The sequence below is a fragment of the Pantherophis guttatus genome, chromosome 10 (genome assembly GCF_059756535.1).
Source record: "Pantherophis guttatus breed Tessera chromosome 10, ASM5975653v1, whole genome shotgun sequence".
Classification (NCBI taxonomy): domain Eukaryota; kingdom Metazoa; phylum Chordata; class Lepidosauria; order Squamata; family Colubridae; genus Pantherophis; species Pantherophis guttatus.
This window is the reverse complement of record NC_142072.1, coordinates 20885733-20903580: the sequence shown is the minus strand read 5'-3', so window position 1 is coordinate 20903580 and position 17848 is coordinate 20885733. Positions and strand designations below refer to the sequence as shown.

Sequence of the window (17848 nt, the reverse complement as noted above, 5' to 3'; positions counted from 1 at the left end):
TCAAGCATCTGATTGTAAATCATGTGACCATGGGGATAGGGCAACGATCATAAGTGTGAAAAATGGTCATTGGTCACTTTTTCTTTCAGCGCTGTTGTAACTTCGAATGGTCACTAAAGGAGCCGTTGTAAGTCAAGGACTACCTGTACACACAAAGTACCCTTTTGCTAGCGGTCTTTAAAGCATAGGCTGGCCGGTAATCGGTCAGAGACGCTCCGTTGTTGCACTGACTGGACTAGATGACCTCTAAGACCCCTCCCTCCAACTCTATGACTCTATAGGAGGCAGTAGTAGCAGTCATTTGGGATTGTTGTTTGTGTATGTGTGAACTCGGATCCACTGTGGGTCATTTTTCTTGACCTGTGGGGTTCAAGGGATGCTTGCATCAGGCACGGAAGGCAGGCTGGCCTTCAGCACCTTGGAGAGCTCCAAATAGAACGAAACCTCCAATGCAACTATCGTATTTTTCGGAGTATAAGACGCACCAGAGTATAAGGCGCAGCTTAGTTTTGGGGGAGGAAAATAAGAAAAAAGCGGATTGGCAGGTGGCTCGGCCTCCTGGAATACCCCCAATCAGCTGTTCCCAGAGGTGAATTTTAGCAACAGGTTCCTTGGTTGTGAGCTCTGTGCCTTGCTTTTTTTTTCTGCCTCTGAAACTCCTGAAACTCCCGTTTCAAAAAAAAACCTTTTCCTGCCTCTGAAAGCCTCCAAAACAGAACTTCAGAAAAAAAGCCTCGGAAGCTCTGTTTGGGGGCTTCTTTTTCAGAAGTTTCGTTTCTGATGCTTTTTTCAGCCTCTGAAACCTCCGTTTGAGAAGCTGGGCGGGGCGGAGTATAAGACGCACCCAGATTTTCACCCTCTTTTTTGGGGGAAAAAGGTGTGTTTTATACCCTGAAAAATACGGTACTCATGAAGCCATCAGAGACACAAAATAGAAAAAAAAATCTGCCTACCAGGTATTCATCTGGCTAGCATCCTTCATCTGGTCAGCTTCAGCACACTAGTTTGCTGGTTTTTTATCCGCTGCTTGGGGATAAAAAACAGCTTCTAAGGCACAGCTGAGAGGAAGCAGCAATGAGAAAAGCAGGCAAAGGTGGAGGGGGAGATCGCTTCACTTGGCTAGCGCCTAGTTAGGGCTGAAAAAAACCCTAACCTTTACCTTTTACCTTAAATTAAAAATATGTCAACAGATGCTATTTTGTTCCAGTCATATATTCAGGCACCATATGAACCCAGGCTAAGTTAAAACACAAGTGGCAAGTTCTCGTTTCTTAACATAATTTTATTAAAATTCAAAAACATGAATAAAAAATTAGCAAGAAAAGAAAGTAGAAAAGAAAGAATGAGACAAAAAGCAAGATAAAAGTGTAAAGAAAAGAAGAATGGAAAAACTAAAGAAATAAAGGAAAAGAATGGCTTCCAATTTTCTTCGGTTTACGGCTATAGATAAAAAATACAACCAACTCTTACTCCGAAATTAATCATAGTCTACCTTACCCCTCTAATCCCATATAATTCTAATCATCAGATCCCAGAATTAAAATTTCATTTCTCTCAGGATCTCGCAAAAAGTCCAAAAATGGCTTCCATGTAGAAATAAAATAAAATCAACCTCTTTAATCAAAGCTGCCAATTTTGTCATCTCGGCCAAATGGCATGATCTCACAATGCTTTGTCCTACTCCTGGAGGGAAGTGGTGGCATCAGTGGTGAAATGCAAAATTTGTTACTACCGGTTCTGTGGGTGTGGCTTGGTGGGGTAATGTGACTGGGTGGGCATGGCCAACTTTTTTTTTTTTTTACTTTTAAAAGCATTTTTTCTACAACCTCTTCGGCTCAAAAAATGCTTTAAAAATGCTTTAAAAAGGCTCTAACGATCCCAGCTGAGCCGCATGATCATCAGAGGCTCTTTTTTTTTTACTTTTAAATCCTTTTTTTTAACAACCTCTTCAGCCGAAGAGGTTTTAGAAAAAATGCTTTTAAAAGTAAAAAAAAAAAAAAAGCCTCTGATGATAACACGGCTCAGCTGGGCATGGGAGGAGGCAGGAATTTTTGCTACCGGTTCTCCGAACCACCCACCACCTACCGGATTGGGCTATCCGGTCCGAACCAGGAGCATTTCACCCCTGGGTGGCATGGAGAGACACCAAACACAACAAGATCATATTACAGGTGTCTTTTCATTAAGAAGGGAAGGAGGCAGTATAGGAAAAGCAAGTAGCTTTGTGTCACTTGACTTTTTCTTCCCATCATTAACTACGCATGACTATTCTTCATGTCTTCATCACTGTCAAGGTAACAAAAAGCCCTTGTTTCGTATAATTTCTCCTGCTCTTATTTTGATCCCTGCTACTGTCTTGTGATGTCATTCTTAAGCTGAGAAAGAAGAATCTGACGGAGAGCCAGCTAGTTTTCTCCATGGTTGAGCATGAAAGCACGGAGCTCTGATCCATCCGTGACCTTGTACCTGGATAATTGCACTCACCTGAAACCATTTGCCCTGGAGGAAGGTGCTCCAAACCACAGTTCTCAAGGCTCAGAACAAAGAAGGACGCCAACCAGCAATTCTATCTTGAGCTTAGCCCGATTAAAAACTGGATGGGTTCCAAGCTTGTGAGATGCACAAGGAGCATTGCTACTTCCACCACTTAGCAACATGGCAAACCCCTGAGCTGGCTCTTTCAAGTTGATCAGTCGAGCTAGATACAAGTTTGGTTGAATAGGGGACTCTTCAAACAGTCTCGTTGTTGGAGGTGGAACTTATCTGGGACTCCTGATGGAAGATTCAAAGATGGAATCACAGAAGTTGGAAGAGACTCTAGAGCAGGGATGTCAAACTGGATTTCTTCGAGGGCCGAATCAGCATTGTAGTTCTCGTCCATGGGCCGACCTGGGGTGGGTGGGTTTGGAGACAGGATGGACGCCTCCTGCAGCATCCTGCCAGCCAAAATGGGGCACGGGGGGCCCTCACGCAGCCCCACTCACACACACCATTTTCGGCCTGGATGGCTTGCTGCAGCACCCTGTTGGTCAAAATGGGGCATGGGGGGTGGGGCTCACATGCCTCCTATGCCCCGTTTTCAGCCTGTATGGCCTCCTGCAGCACCCTTCCGACCCAAATGGGGCACAGGGGGGCCTCATGGGGGTCCCCCATGCCCCGTTTCTGGCTGGATGGCCTCCTGTAGTACCCTGCCAGCCAAAATGGGGCACGGGAGGGCCTCATGCGCCCCCCCCCCACACCCTGTTTGGCTTCCAGAGGCACCGATTCAAAGTTTGTCGAAGTTGTGCCACTAAAACCAGTGAGATCTGTTAGACTCAGAAGTCCTGTTGATTTCAACGGGGCAAATCTATTTCAAGGGCTATCCTAAACCCAGTCAAGTCTGCTTCCAACCCCTGACTTTAGAAAGCAAACAGCAAGCTATTAAGCTGCTCAGCCGTGCTGAAGCGCTTAGTGCAGCTTCTATAACAAGAGGTGATCCACATCCAAAGAGCTATGTCTTCCGTGCAAAAAATGACAAATAGGCAGCTTTAGGTAATTGCTTTGGTAGTTTCCTAGAGACCTTTGTGTGGCATGGATGTAGGTCAGAAAGGTGGAGGAGCAGGTGACGTTTGATAGGTGGATAAAGGAGGCGAGTCATCTCCTTGGAAAATCTCATGACTTTGTGACTTCATCCCTGCAGGCTTAAGTGTCAGTCGCTGTCAGTTATCAGTCATCAGAGTGAAGAGACCTTCCTAGAGGTAAGCTGTTTTCCAGTAGGGCTCCTGGATTCTGGGGAAGCTCCCCTCTTTTTGTAGCCAACTCTTAATAGCAATAGCACTTAGACTTATATACCGGTTTACAGTACTTTTACAGCCCTCTCTAAGTGGTTTACAGAGTCAGCCTCTTACCCTCCACAATCTGGGTCCTCATTTTACCCAACTCGGAAGGATGGAAGGCTGAGTCAACCTTGAGCCTGGTGAGATCTGAACTGCTGAACTGCAGCTGGCAGTCAGCTGAAGTCGCCTGCAGTACTGCACTCTAACCACTGTGCCATCTCGGCTCTTTTAAGAGGGGTAAGTGAGGGTTTGAGTTTGGCTTAGGTTTAGGGTGGGGGTGAGGGTGAGATGATTAGGGTGAGGGTGAAGGGTTGGGGACAGGCTGAGTGGGAGGGGGAGGTTGAGAGGGTCAGGACAGTGGGAGTGGGACAGGGAAGGGAATGGGCATGGGGAATGGGAGGAAGAGAAGAAAAGGTAAAAAGAGGAGGGAGAGGGGAGGGGCAAGGAAGATACTTGTTGGATATTATACAAAGACACACTTTTCTGCCATGATGGTTCAGATCGACATCTTTGCGGTGTGCAGACTATATCTGAAGGTCCTCTGGAAGGCTTACCAAGATAACTATTTGGAGCATGGGTCTCCCTGGATCAGCTAGGAAGAACATCAGTTCACTGTGCTCTTCCAGCACTTAATATACCTGCCACACTCACCAGAAGGAGAACCCTGTTCATTTTATATTCCTGGAGCTGTGAAAAATGGTCTCCTCGTCAGGGTGCCAAGTAACACTCTCCCCCCCCCCAACGAAAGAAGACTCTGAGGCTAGAAGTTCCTCAAAGTTCCATTTTATTACAGATGTCCTATTGGCACATCTGGGAAAACCTGAAAGCTTCCAGATTTTCCCCACTCAAAGGAAAGTTCAAGTCCCTGCCCAACACCCACAAGTCCATCACATAGTCCAATCAAAGCACTGTCCCAACTGGAGATGCCTCCTAGTTACACCACTCCAGATGCAGGGCAGAATGTCCTTGACTCTCATAGAAAAGAATGTTATTATGGCTAGATATCTCTCCAACGCCATACAATCCCCCCTCCCAGTTTCCCACAGCACTAAATGTGGCAGCCCTGAAGATCCAAAGCAGGGCTCTCCAATCTTGGCAACGTTAAGACTTGTGGACATCAACTCTCAAAATTCCTCAGCCAGCAAAGCTGGGAGTTGAAGTCCACAAGTCTTAACGTTGCCAAGATTGGAGAGCCCTGATCCAAAGTAAAAGATAGCTTCCAGGACTGATACTCCTTCAATTATCTTCTCCTCAAAAGGGGAACACCATTTATTCAGCCCCGGGAAGTTAAGTCACTGAAGAGTAGAAAAGAAGTTGCTTTCTCAGGTGTTCAGGAGGGCCTCCATAGCATTCCTTCCTCCTATTGTTCTCCATCACAATAATCCCCTGAGGAAATGTTGGCTGAGAAAAAAGTTTGGTTCAAAATCACCCTGGGAGCTCCCATGGCTGGGGGGCAGGGAGGGTGACTGGAAACTGGGACTCTCTGCTCCTAATCCAGCCCCATCATCACTCTGCCACAATGACTGCCATTATTGTTTATTATTTAGTGTATAATGAGAACATGACAGAAGAGAAGAAAACACACACACACAATCCATGTCATTATATACAAAACTCCTACAGGGCTACGGCAGTGCCCTGTCACAATAGTTCCCAGTGTGCCTAGCATTCCTTAAGCTGCAGGATCCAATCTGGGTCATTTACCGGAACCAGAAGATTAGTCTTTTGAGCTTCCAGACTCGTGCTGGAGCCCATCCTTGGAGAACTTCTCTCTAACAGACACATACTCTGCTAGAGAGAGGTTCCCTGAGGATGGGCTCCAGCACAAGTTCGAGAGCTGCAAAGACTAAACCTCTAGTCCTGGCAGGGGTGGGCTTCAAAAATTTTAGCAAGGGGTTCTCTGCCTGGTTGCTGGGTGGGCGTGCCCATGGTGGGCATGGCCTAGTCGGCCTCCTGGCCCACGGGGGGGCATTTTCACCCTCCCCGGGCTCCGGAGGCTTTCCTTGAGCCTCCAGGAGGGCGAAAATGGCCTCCCCAGGCTCCAGAGGCCCTTCCCGAACTTCCAGCAGGCCCGTTTTTCGTCCTCTCCGAGCCTCCGCACGCACCCTGCACTGACCTGCATTCAAAACGGGCCGTGTGGGGACTCTTGGGAAGGGGAGGGGCTGGATGGGCGGGGCCAGCCAGGAGTGGGATTTGGGGGTTCTCCGAATTGCACAGAATCTTAGCTAGAGGTTCTCCCGAACCCCTGAGGACCCCCAGCAGCCCACCCCTGAGTCCTGGTGACCGATCCAGATTGGATCCTGCAACATTATCCTGAGACACGTATATTCAAATTCCTTAAGCTACACATGATCCTTGGGTAGTGTTAAATAGGTGACAATTATCAGATGTAGTCATATTGCCCTCTTGGACTTCATGGCCATAAGAAACAGAAGTATATAAATGATTGCCATAGCTGCCATGGAGAACCTCCCATATTCCTGAAGGAGCTGCTCTGCTGGGTATAGAATAATAATAATAAAGACTAATAAGGACGGACTAGAAAGGTCGCTTCCTAACTCTTCTAGTTCCCCAGGTTATTTTCTATATCACTATCTCCATCTTTTCTTGGGCAAGCAGAACATCTCTCAAGAAATGACAAACTCATTTTTATTTTCTTGCAATGACTATGGCCGTGATGGTGAACCTATGGCACGTGTGCCACAGGTGGCACCCGGAGCCATATCAGTGGGCACACGAGCGTTTCCCTAGCTCAGCTACAGCGTGCATGCGCGCGTCCGCCAGCTGATTTTCGCGCCTTCCGGGCCCACTGGAAGTCGGGAAACGAGCTGTTACTGGCCTCCGGAGGGCCTCCAGCGGGGTGGGAAAGGCTGTTTTCGTCCTCCCCAGGCTCCAAGAAAGCCTCTGGAGCCTGGGGACGACGAAAAATGGGCCTACCAGGCTCACCGTGCCATCGCGTGCCAAAAGTGGGGGAAGCATGGGAGGTCGTGTGCACATACATGGGAAGGTGGGGTGCATTGAATTATGGGTGTGGGCATACACACGCACGATCCCCCCATGCTCCCCCACTCTTGGCACGCGACGGCAAAAAGGTTAGCCATCACTGGACTATGGGGTCCATGCAGGTTACAGAGATGCCCTTGAAATAAAGACGGATCTGGGAAATGAATGCTATACTTTGCCATATGCTGGATTTCCACTTTCCGACACTTTTAGTGATCCCTTCAGGAATCCTTTATTTATTTATTTATTTATTTTATTTAGCTTATATGCCGCCTTATCTCCAACGGACTCAGGGCGGCTCACAACAATAAAATCCACAATAACCACAGTACAAAATTAAAATACCTAATTAAACCAGGTAAAAGTTAAAAACCCATATAAAACCCCATCAGTCCAGGCCGGGGGACTTGAATACCCAAGTTTTTAATTCACGGCGGAAGGTGCGAAGGTCAGGGGCCAATCGGAGCCCCAAGGGGAGTTGATTCCAGAGGGTGGGTGCGCCCACAGGGAAGGCTCTACCCCAGGGGGTCGCCAGCTGACATTGTCTAGCCGACGGCACCCTGAGCAGACCCTCCCTATGGGCGCGAACCGGGCGATGGGAAGCGGTTGCTGGCTGCAGGTGGTCCGCCAAATATCCTGGGCCTAAGCCATGTAGGGCTTTATAGGTCATCACCAGCACCTTGAATCTCACCCGGAGGGCAACCGGCAACCAATGCAAGTCGCGCAGGAGAGGTGTAACATGGGAGTATCGGGTTTCCCCCATCATAACGGCTGCACTTTACTTCAGCAAACAAACTTTCTATTCAGCTTCCTTGCTTAATATCCTCCAGATAGGTTTGGTTTCCATCGTCAGAATTCCCTAATCAAATTGGGGGAGCCTGGTGTGTGTCTTGTGAGAGGCGGTGAAGGAAATCACCAAGAGATCCTAATGAGGTTAGGAAAAACAACTTTCCCTCAGTGATTGAAAAGGCACCTGTGTTATCCGCCCAAGAGAAACCACACGGTTCCGGTTTCAGCGTTTCAAAGTGTTTTGCAATGTAGTTTGAAACTCAGAAAATGCATGTAGAACGTTGCGTGTCTGTATATAATTGTAGTGTGCAGAAGAGCAAATGCAGACACATATATTTCAACACCAGTGGTAGGTTTGCCCACCCGCCCGGACATCATCACGGATGCTCTGAGCTAGGGGTGGGTTCTACTTACCATTACTACCGGTTTGCAACGGGGCTGTGCGTGCGCGCTTGCTTTGCTTGTGCGTGTGCGGGCACTCTTCGGCATAAGCACAGAAGCTTCTGTGCATGCGCAGAAGCATTTTGATGACGTCAGGGTGAGTGGGCGGAGCCTCCCACCGGTTTTACTATCGGTTCTATAGAACCGGTGTGAACCGGGGGCAACCCACCACTGCTCTGCGCGTGTGCAGAAGGTTCTGTGCATGAGTAGATGTGCTGCGCACGAGTGAAGTGGCGCGCATATGCGCGCTCACAGTTCCAAACTGGTAGCGAAGGTAAATGAAACCCGCTACTGATCAGCCCACATGGGCACAAAGGATGTGCACATTTTTCTAAAAACTTTCAGTGCAAAAAAAAAATAAATCATGAAACTGAAAAACTTATTTGAGTGAATGAATGAATGAATGAACGAACAAAGAAACAAATGGGAATATATGCTATTTGGCCTCAGCAAATGGCTGCATCAGACCAGGCTATTCGGCAATCCGGGGAAATTACAAACAAAACCCAAAATAAAACCATAGCAATCCATTTCTGTACTGCTGCTTAACCCAGCTGTATGGATGTAGACATTCACAGTCCAAGGGAGAGGACCTTTTAACCTGCATGGTTGAGATCCGTGAAGAATCAAACCCAGCTTCATACAGAGTCAGATCAATGGGACAAACCACCTAGCTCCATGATGGCGAACCTATGGCATGCGTGCCACAGGTGGCACACGAAGCCATATCAGTGGGCACGTGAGCTCAGCTCCGGCGGGCATGCACGCGCCAGCCAGCTGATTTTCAGGCCTTCTGGGCCCACCAGAACTAGGAAAATAGGCTTTTTCCAGCCCTCGGAGGGCCTCCGGGCGGGTGGGGAAGGACATTTTTGCCCTGCCCAGGCTCCTAGAGAGGCTCTGGAGCCTGGGGAGAGCAAAAAATGGGGCCTACCAGGCCCACCGTGCCATTGCGTGCCAGAAGCAGGGTGAGCATGAGAGGGGGCACATGTGCATGTGTGGGGGACAGGGTCCATATAAGTATGTGTATGGGCACTCGGGCGCAATCCCGCCCCCCGTGATACCCCGCTTTTGGCACGCGATGGCAAAAAGGTTAGCCATCGCTGACCTAGCTTAATCTCTCTACTTCGATAAATGGTATTTTTATAAATGTGTAACCCTCCATGTAAAGCATCTTCCTGATAAATATCAGCTAAGCAAGTGGCTTTACCTGAAGTCTTGGTACAGCAAGACCACGCGCAAATGTTTCGCAGAGACTCGAAGCTGAGTTTCACAGCATCTCTAAGGCTCTTTCTGGAAGCCTGTTAATGGTCATGAGACCAAGGCCACAGAGTCATCGTCCTAGAAGGGAGCAAGAGAAGCATCACATGGCAGACCTGAGTGAATTCCGAGTCTCTGTGAGACTTTTACAGGAGGTTAAAATAATGGGTTAGGCCCCATTGCACTGCAATCACAGGAGAAATTTCTTACGGACACCTTCCAATTTTTTCTTGAGGCCATGCAGAGTAAGATAATGAAAACATCCCTTATACTATTCCACGTGCACTCAGATTTATTCCAAAGGACCAAGGATGCTGCCCAGGGGTGAAATTCAGCAGGTTCTGACAGGTTCTGGAGAACCGGTAGCGGAAATTTTGAGTAGTTTGGAGATCTGCAAATACCACCTCTGGCTGGCCCCAGAGTGGGGAGGGAATGGGGATTTTGCAATATCCTTCCCCTGGAGGGGGGTGGGAATGGGAATTTTGCAGTATTCTTCCCCTGGAGTGGGGTGGGAATGGAGATTTTGCAGTATTCTTCCCTTGCCATGCCCACCAAGCCACACCACGCCCACCAAGCTGTTGTGGATTTAATAAGGCAAACACAACTTTTGGATTAATCAGAGACAATTTTATATATTGCGCAATAGGTTCAAGGCTCTGTACATGAAGCATTGAACAAAGACAGAAATTAGGTACAATGGTTTTATACCCTTCTAGACAAAGGATTCTTTGAAGTCAGCAATTCATATGGTCATATACATTTGTCATTTTTAATTGACATTTCCTAATTACTGAGTTTCTTTGCAAAACAGTTATAATTCTTTTTGTAGATTACTGAAGCATAGACTCAAATCATCTTCTGACGATAGACAACTTTTAACTCATGTGGATCCCCTTGACCTAGCCAACCTCTAAGCTGTATGTCATTAGAATGTTCCTTTCTTCTGACAACTTAGAGGCCTCCTAGAGGAACCAAAAGGATTTTGGCTGAGTTTGTACTTTTTCCAACCGGATGCATTGCTTTTTAGAATAGAGTGAATAGAAAGTTATCCAGTGGTCATCTATCAGAGCCCGCTTCATTTACATTAAAGCCACGTCCACAGAACCAGTAGTAAAAAAAATTGGATTTCACCACTGATGCTGTCTCTACTTTTTCCCAAGAAAGCAGCCCAAATATAAATATACCTCATTCAGAAAAATCCACTGAGCTCCAGGCCAGAAAGAAAGTCTCAACGAATAGTTTGGACTACAATAGCCATGCAGACTGGAGTTGATCAAATCTAAAGCCCAAAACATCTGACGAGCACCATGTTACCAGCTATAGCCTTTATAGAATAGAATAGAATTCTTTATTGGCCAAGTGTGATCGGACACACGAGGAATTTGTCTCCGGTGCAGAAGCTCTCAGTGTACATATAAACAGCAAGTAACAGTTCATAGTTCATAACCAAGGTGGCCATCATTAATCGTAAGTTACAAACAACAATTGATAAGTCATAAGAAACCAATAGGGCAGGAGTCTGCAACCTTAAATACTCAAAGAGCCATTTGGACCCATTTCCCACAGAAAAGAAAACACTGGGAGCCACAAAAGCTAGGTGGGCGTGGCCAACTCGATGTCACTCACTTCTACCAGTCACATGACCCCCTAGCCATGCCTACCCAGCCGGTCATTAGGGCAGAGAACCCGTTGTTAAAAAACACCAGGAACCACAAAATCCTTTTGACGTATCTCTCTCTCCCCTCCCTCCCACTCTCCCCCCTCTCTCCCTCTCCCTCTGCATCTCTCTATGTCTCTCTCTCTCTCTCTTCTCCCCCTCTCTCTGTATCTCGCTGTGTCTGCCCTGGCCACTTCTCCATATCCTGCCGTCACCCTTACCTTCTCAGGCCAGGCGAGGAGTGATTGGGAGGGGAGGGTGAGGGGCGGAGCCAGCCAGTGGTGGGATCACCTGACAGGGAGCCACAGCAGAGAGTCCAAAGAGCCACATGTGGCTCCGGAGCCTCAGGTTGCTGACCCCTGCAATAGGGGAAGATAGTAGGAAAGATGAGATGATGAGAAAAGATGAGAAATGAGACGGTACTGTGGTAATTAAATGTTCAGTAGAGTGGTGGCACTAGGTGGAATAAAACTGTCAGGGCTCCAAGTAATACACCATAGCAAACAGAATTCCAAGGCAAGCAGTTCCCTCAAGGAACAAGTTTATTGGATATATCATATTGGCACAGGCTGCTGAAAACCGACTCTAAAGGTTCCCGCGGTTTTCACCTAATTAAAAGAAAACTTTTTTTCCCCTTTTCCCAGTCACATGGTCCAATCAAGGTGCTGTCCGATTGCTTGGAAACTTCACTCCTCCTCTCTTCAGCCACCTGTGGGAATGTCCTTGGTTCACAGGGGAAACTATTTTGTTTTGGCTACAAACCCCCAGCTATCTCCATTCTCCCCTCCCTATCCCTCAGCACCATTGTCAATCAATGGAAAGATAATTTAATCAAAGATGTAATGCAATAAGTTTTATGAAGGATTTGCTATTAGAATAGCAGTTACAGTAGAAAGAAGAAAAGTGAAACACGTAGAAAAAATGAGATATACAAAAATTATCCCCATAGAAAAAACGAGATATACAAAAATTATCACCATGTCAGTTGGGTAACTTTTAGCATGAATTACAGGTTTACAACATCTTCCCATGGAGTGAACCAAGCCTTTTAATTCTGCAGCTGTTATAATGTGAAACCAAGATTGAATGATTGTTTCTATTAACTGGGGTTTTTTAATGGGTCACTTCTGACTAACAAGTTACTTTAGTCGGCTCCATAGATTTTCAATTGGGTTAAGGTCTGGGCTATTCCCAGGCCATTCCAGCAGTGGAATATGATTCTCTTGAAATTCCAAAAAAAAGTGGTGTTATTAACCATCAAACCTCAAAAACACACTTTTCCCAAAAAGTTTCCACAATTTTGGCCACTATTGTGGATAAGTGACTTCTTTTTCACCAAATCTTATTGCCCAATGTATGAATTTGTTCAGGGGTGGGTTCTAAAATTTTTTACTACTGGTTCTGTGGGCATGGCTTATTTTGTGGGCGTGGCTTGATGGTCATGTGACAATTCTTTAGGATTTAGCAGAGGTACTGGTCTACCAGGCTTTTAACTGCTTGCAGAGCTGTACCAGTCTACTCATTTGTTTTTGGAGCGTTCCGGTCTACTCATTTGTTTTTGGAGGCACCGGTCTACCACCACACTGCCTTTTAACACTGATCAGCTGTAGGGCGGCCCTTTGAAGCCCCACGGCAAGAGTTTAAACAGTTTATTTCCTTCTATCTGATCAGCTGGGACTCGGGAGGCAGCAATAGATTGGGGGTGGGGCCAAATAAAAGGTAAGAATAATGCGGGGGGGGGCAGCTCCCGAACAAAGAGAACCGTTTCGGTGACGTCATATTGTCACTGCTACGGGCTCAGCCGAACCGGGCCGAACTGGGAGGAACCCACCACTGAATTTGTTGCTCTGGAAGACTCAAAAATATCTGACACTATCTGAAGGCCTTGAATCTCTTAAAAGAGATTCTCTTAACCGGGTGAACTTCCTGTTATTGTCTGGCAGCTGTGAAAACAACTTGTAACGGACACTGGTTGTGGTGTCAGCAAACTCACAGGAGTACAGCAAATCTACTTACTTGTTACTTGAAACACTCAGCAGTTCTGATTTGAAGAGCAGAAGCAGAGGAGACAACCAGAGGCACACCGGTCCTTAGTCTAATTTCCTGCTGTTCTCTGCAACCAAATTGACTCAGACATTTTCTGGCAGGCTGTGTGAAAATGAAAGAAAGGAGAGAGAAATGGAGACATCAAAGAAGTGTAAAGTGGCTAGAATTTGAGCAAGCGGGGCAATAAAGGAGAATATAGCTCAGGGGTTGAATTGTGGGGTCCTTGGTGCTCTCCAAGCTTGGCTGTTTTCTTGCAGACGTTTCATGACCCAATTAGGTAACATCATCAGTTCTGGTGCTGCTACGGTCCTCCTTCTCCTCTTCTCCTTCTCCACCACTCCAAACTCCATTCCCTTCTAGCACTGATGATGTTACCTAGTTTGAATAATAAAATGTCTGCAAGAAAACAACCAAGCTCAGAGCGCACCAAGGGTGCCTCAAATGTGACAGTAAATAAGAGGTTCTTGTAGTAGACAGAGCAAATGGCCTTGAAGGACAGAAGGAAGAAGCACTACCAAGGCAATGGACAAATAAGAGGGGCCTGAGCCAGGGTCAAGGAAGTAACTTGAATGAATGTCTCAGACAAGCCCTTCCCTTGATCACAGATGATAAAAGGGAAGGCGTAAGAAGTACATTCAGATATGAAACTACAGGTAGTCCTCAACTTACAACAGTCCACTTAGTGACTGTTCAAAGTTACAGCACCACTGGGAAAAGTGACTTACAACCATTTTTCACACTTATGAAGCATCCCCATGATCACGTGATCAAAATTCGGACGCTTGGCACCTGGTTCATACTTACGACCGCTGCTGTGTCCCAAGATCGCGTGATCCCCTTTTGCGACCTTTTGATGAGCAAAGTCGACGGTGAAGCCAGATTCACTTAACAACTGTGTTACTAACTTATCAGCTGCAGTGATTCACTTAACAACTATGGCAAGAAAAAGTCGTAAAATGGGGCAAAACTCACTTAACCAATGTCTCACTTAACAAAAGAAAATTTTGGGCTCAATTGGGTCCATAAATTGAGGACTACCTGTATATGTTACTATAGATATAGGTAATGAGATATGAGAAGTGTTTCCCACCTTTTCCAGAGACTAAAAAGAAAGGAGGGGAAAATACGCTCAGGCTTGCAAGATTGATGCAAGATAGTCCAGACAAGAAGTACAACCAACTGTACTATCTTTATTGTAAGGTTACATTAACAGACTCTTGCAAATCTGAAAGTATTTCTCCTTTCCTTTTACACTCTAGAAAACTAAGGAGGATCCCATCCAAAATGCATCCTTGTGCTGCCCCAACCCCCCTACTTCTGTGATATCTTTTGCATGAAGATTGCCTAGTTTTCCTCCTGTCTCTCAAGGTCCTTCCCACATACCATTATACACCATCACTTGTGATGAAGTGGGAAGCCTCTCCAGGTAAAGAAGCAAGGAAGACACATCATGGGAACCAGCATGGGAGAAGATTTCCAAAATGGTCTAGTCTAGAGCAGGGGTCTCCAACCTTGGCAATTTTAAGCCTGGAGGACTTCAACTCCCAGAATTCCCCAGCCAGCAAAGCTGGAATTCTGGGAGTTGAAGTCCTCCAGGTTTAAGGTTGACAAGGTTGGAGACCCCTGCTCTAGAGGTGTGTACCCCGAGACCCCAGGGCTAAATGGGGCCCTCACAAGTCTCGGCTGCAGCTTCCAGGTTCCTCCCAAGGATCTACCAAATGGTAATGATGAATAGGCCAGCAGAAGAATACAACATTCAAAGACACTGTATTAATTATAAGTTAAGGTTCCCCTCGCACATATGTGCTAGTCGTTCCCGACTCTAGGGGGCGGTGCTCATCTCCGTTTCAAAGCCGAAGAGCCAGCACTGTCCGAAGATGTCTCCATGGTCATGTGGCCAGCATGACTAAACGCCAAAGGCACACGGAACGCTGTTACTTTCCCACCAAAGTGATCCCTATTTTTTCTGCTTGCATTTTTTAACGTGCTTTCGAACTGCTAGGTTGGCAGAAGCTGGGAGAAGTAACGGGGGGCTCACTCCGTTATGCGGCACTAGGGATTCGAAACGTTGAACTGCCAACCTTTTGATCGACAAGCTCAGCATCTTAGCCACTGAGCCACCACGTCCCTATTGTATTAATTAATTATACATAATTATATCCGCCATGATTACAATTATTTCACATTTATATTTGATTGAAATTAAGTGAAGTTACATTCCCTCCTCATCTTGTCACTTTTTGGACAATTTCAATAGTATGAGAAAACTACTAAAAAATTTGTTGGAACAACTGAAACAGCCTGTTCTTTCTTGCTTGCTATAAATTCTGTTGGGTGGACCAGCAACAATTCTGAAATTATCCAGAAATTATCCAGAAAGCTATAAATTCTGTTGGGTGGACCAGCAACAATTCTGAAATTATCCAGAAATTATCCAGAAAGCTATAAATTCTGTTGGGTGGACCAGCAACAATTCTGAAATTATCCAGAAAGCTGTTTTACATTATTACCATTACAATCACTTCCTAGCAGTAGCATCCATCATTTTCATGAACACAGCAGTTTTCTCTAACCAACAGATTGCACTTGAACTAAAGCTCCCATGATTCCCAGCCAGAAAAAAAATTAGCCCACATTTGCCAGCAGTCATAGCAGGAGTGAAATCCAGCAGGTTCTGACAGGTTCTGGAGAACCGGTAGTGGAAATTTTGAGTATTTCGGAGAATTGGCAAATACCACCTCTGGGAGTGGGATGGGAATGGGGATTTTGCAGTATCCTTCCTCTGGAGTGGGGTGGGAATGGAGATTTTGCAGTATCCTTCCCCTGCCATGCCCACCAAGCCATGCCCACCAAGCCACATCATACCCACCAAGCCAGGCCCACAGAACCGATAGTAAAAAAATTGAATTTCACCACTGAGTCATAGCACTGACCGACCAACATCTGAAGGATACCAGATGCTTTTGTTATTGACATGAAGATCTAAACTAGAGTCACTTTGGATAGTGAGATGAGAAGCATATACATTTAACAAACAAAGAAATATCCCAATTTCCATATCAATTGTATCACAAATGTCCAAAGAGAACGCACAAGATACTCCTTGCTCTCTTAGTGATTCTGGAAACCATCTCAGTTTTGAAAAATTCCTTTTCTCCCCTCTTTCCGTTGCTCGTGGCATTTTCAAAGACGAACTCTCAGCAATGTTTAAGTCAAAACTTTCCAGAAAATGCCACAGAACATTAAAGTTTCTGTGGTTTTGGCCAGTACCCCACAGAGTAACTAGGCAACAGTCTTACAAGACCAAACCCAGCGTATTCCTGTGAAAGGGGAATGTGCTAACCAATTCCTTGACCTGGAACCTCTGTGGAATATTAAAGTTTTGGCAGGCACACCTGGTATTATGGACTGAAGAGAAGAACTCATATCCAGAAACAAGCACGTGCCTGGCTATCAGATCCTCAACTGAAGGATCAGAAGAAGAAGAAGAAGAAGAAGAAGAAGAAGAAGAAGAAGAAGAGGAAGAGGAAGAGGAAGAGGAAGAGGAAGAGGAAGAAGAAGAAGAAGAAGAAGAAGAAGAAGAAGAAGAAGAAGAAGAAGAAGAAGAAGAAGAAGAAGAAGAAGAAGAAGAAGAAGAAGAAGAAGAAACTGGTTCGTTATATTCTTCTTGGTAAACCTCCACCGTGGAAGATTTGATCCTACAGCATTTTCTACCAGGGCGTGCACAATCTCGAGGCCCATGAAGTTCCACTCTGATCAGTGGTGAAAACCAAATTTGTTTACTACCGGTTCTGTGGGCGTGGCTCGGTGGGCATGGCTTGGTGGGCATGGCAAGGGAAGGATATTGCAAAATCTCCATTCCCACCCCACTCTGAGGCCAGCCAGAGGTGGTATTTGCTGGTTCTCTGAACTACTCAAAATTTCTGCTACTGGTTCTTTGCCTGGTTGCTGGGTGGGTGTTGCCATGGTGGGCGTGGCCTAGTTGGCCTCCTGCACCCCAGCCGGGGGACGTTTTTGTCCTCCCCGGGCTCTGGAGGTTTTTCTTGAGCCTCCAGGAGGGTGAAAACGGCCTCCCCAGGCTCCGGAGGCCCTCTGGAGGCCTGAAACAGGCCCATTTACGGCCTTCCCAAACTTCCGGTAGGCCCATTTTTCACCCTCCCCAAGCCTCCGCACGCACCCTGCACTGACCTGCATCCAAAATGGGCTGCATAGGGACTCCTGGGAGGGGTGGGGCAGGGTGGGCGGGGCCAGGCCAGGGAGGTCCTCCGAACCGCACAGAATCTTAGCTAGAGCTCTGCGAACCCGCAGCAGCTCACTCCGATGATCTGATATCCCATAAACTGCAAATGCTCTTGATTTGCCCCCAAAGTTTGAAATCCCACATCAATCGGTGGCTGTAAATTCTTAAAAATGTTAAATTGGTACTGACGGATTTGATACTTACAAGTAAATCATCCAAAAATGTATTTTGACTTCAGTAAAAGTGCCCATGAGTTTTTTTTTAAAGTAGACTTCTCATACTAGCGAAGTTAGCCAAAAAGTGACAGGATCAGGAGGGAATGTAACTTCATTTAATCCCAATTACATATTGATATGAAATAATTGTAATAGTGGGGAATATAATTCTGTACAATTATTTAATTATTCATTTATATGATTCATAAATCTTAATTAATTCAATGACTGTGCATATTGTCTTCTTCTCCTGATAAATTAATCATTAGCATTTGGTAGACCCTTGGGAGGAGCTGCAGCCAAGACTTTTGACTCTCCCCAAAAATAGCTTCAGAAAGAGGAACATCACATTTTCTTAGTTGTAAGCAGAGGTGGGTTTCAGCAG

General features: G+C 46.2%; 1 protein-coding gene across 6 annotated transcripts in view; it reads right to left on the bottom strand.

The window, feature by feature from the left end:
* Positions 1-17848, bottom strand: part of COL8A2 (collagen type VIII alpha 2 chain) — a 243334-nt gene that overhangs the window by 47835 nt on the left and 177651 nt on the right. For 3 of the 6 annotated variants that reach the window (XM_087876089.1, XM_034413407.3, XM_087876088.1), the window contains 2 exons: positions 12979-13110; positions 9256-9386 (listed from right to left, as the gene is read on the bottom strand). The gene's annotated coding sequence lies outside the window, so the exon portion shown is untranslated. The remainder of the gene's footprint in view (positions 1-9255; positions 9387-12978; positions 13111-17848) is intronic. The other 3 variants (XM_087876091.1, XM_087876087.1, XM_087876090.1) reach the window with 1 other exon arrangement.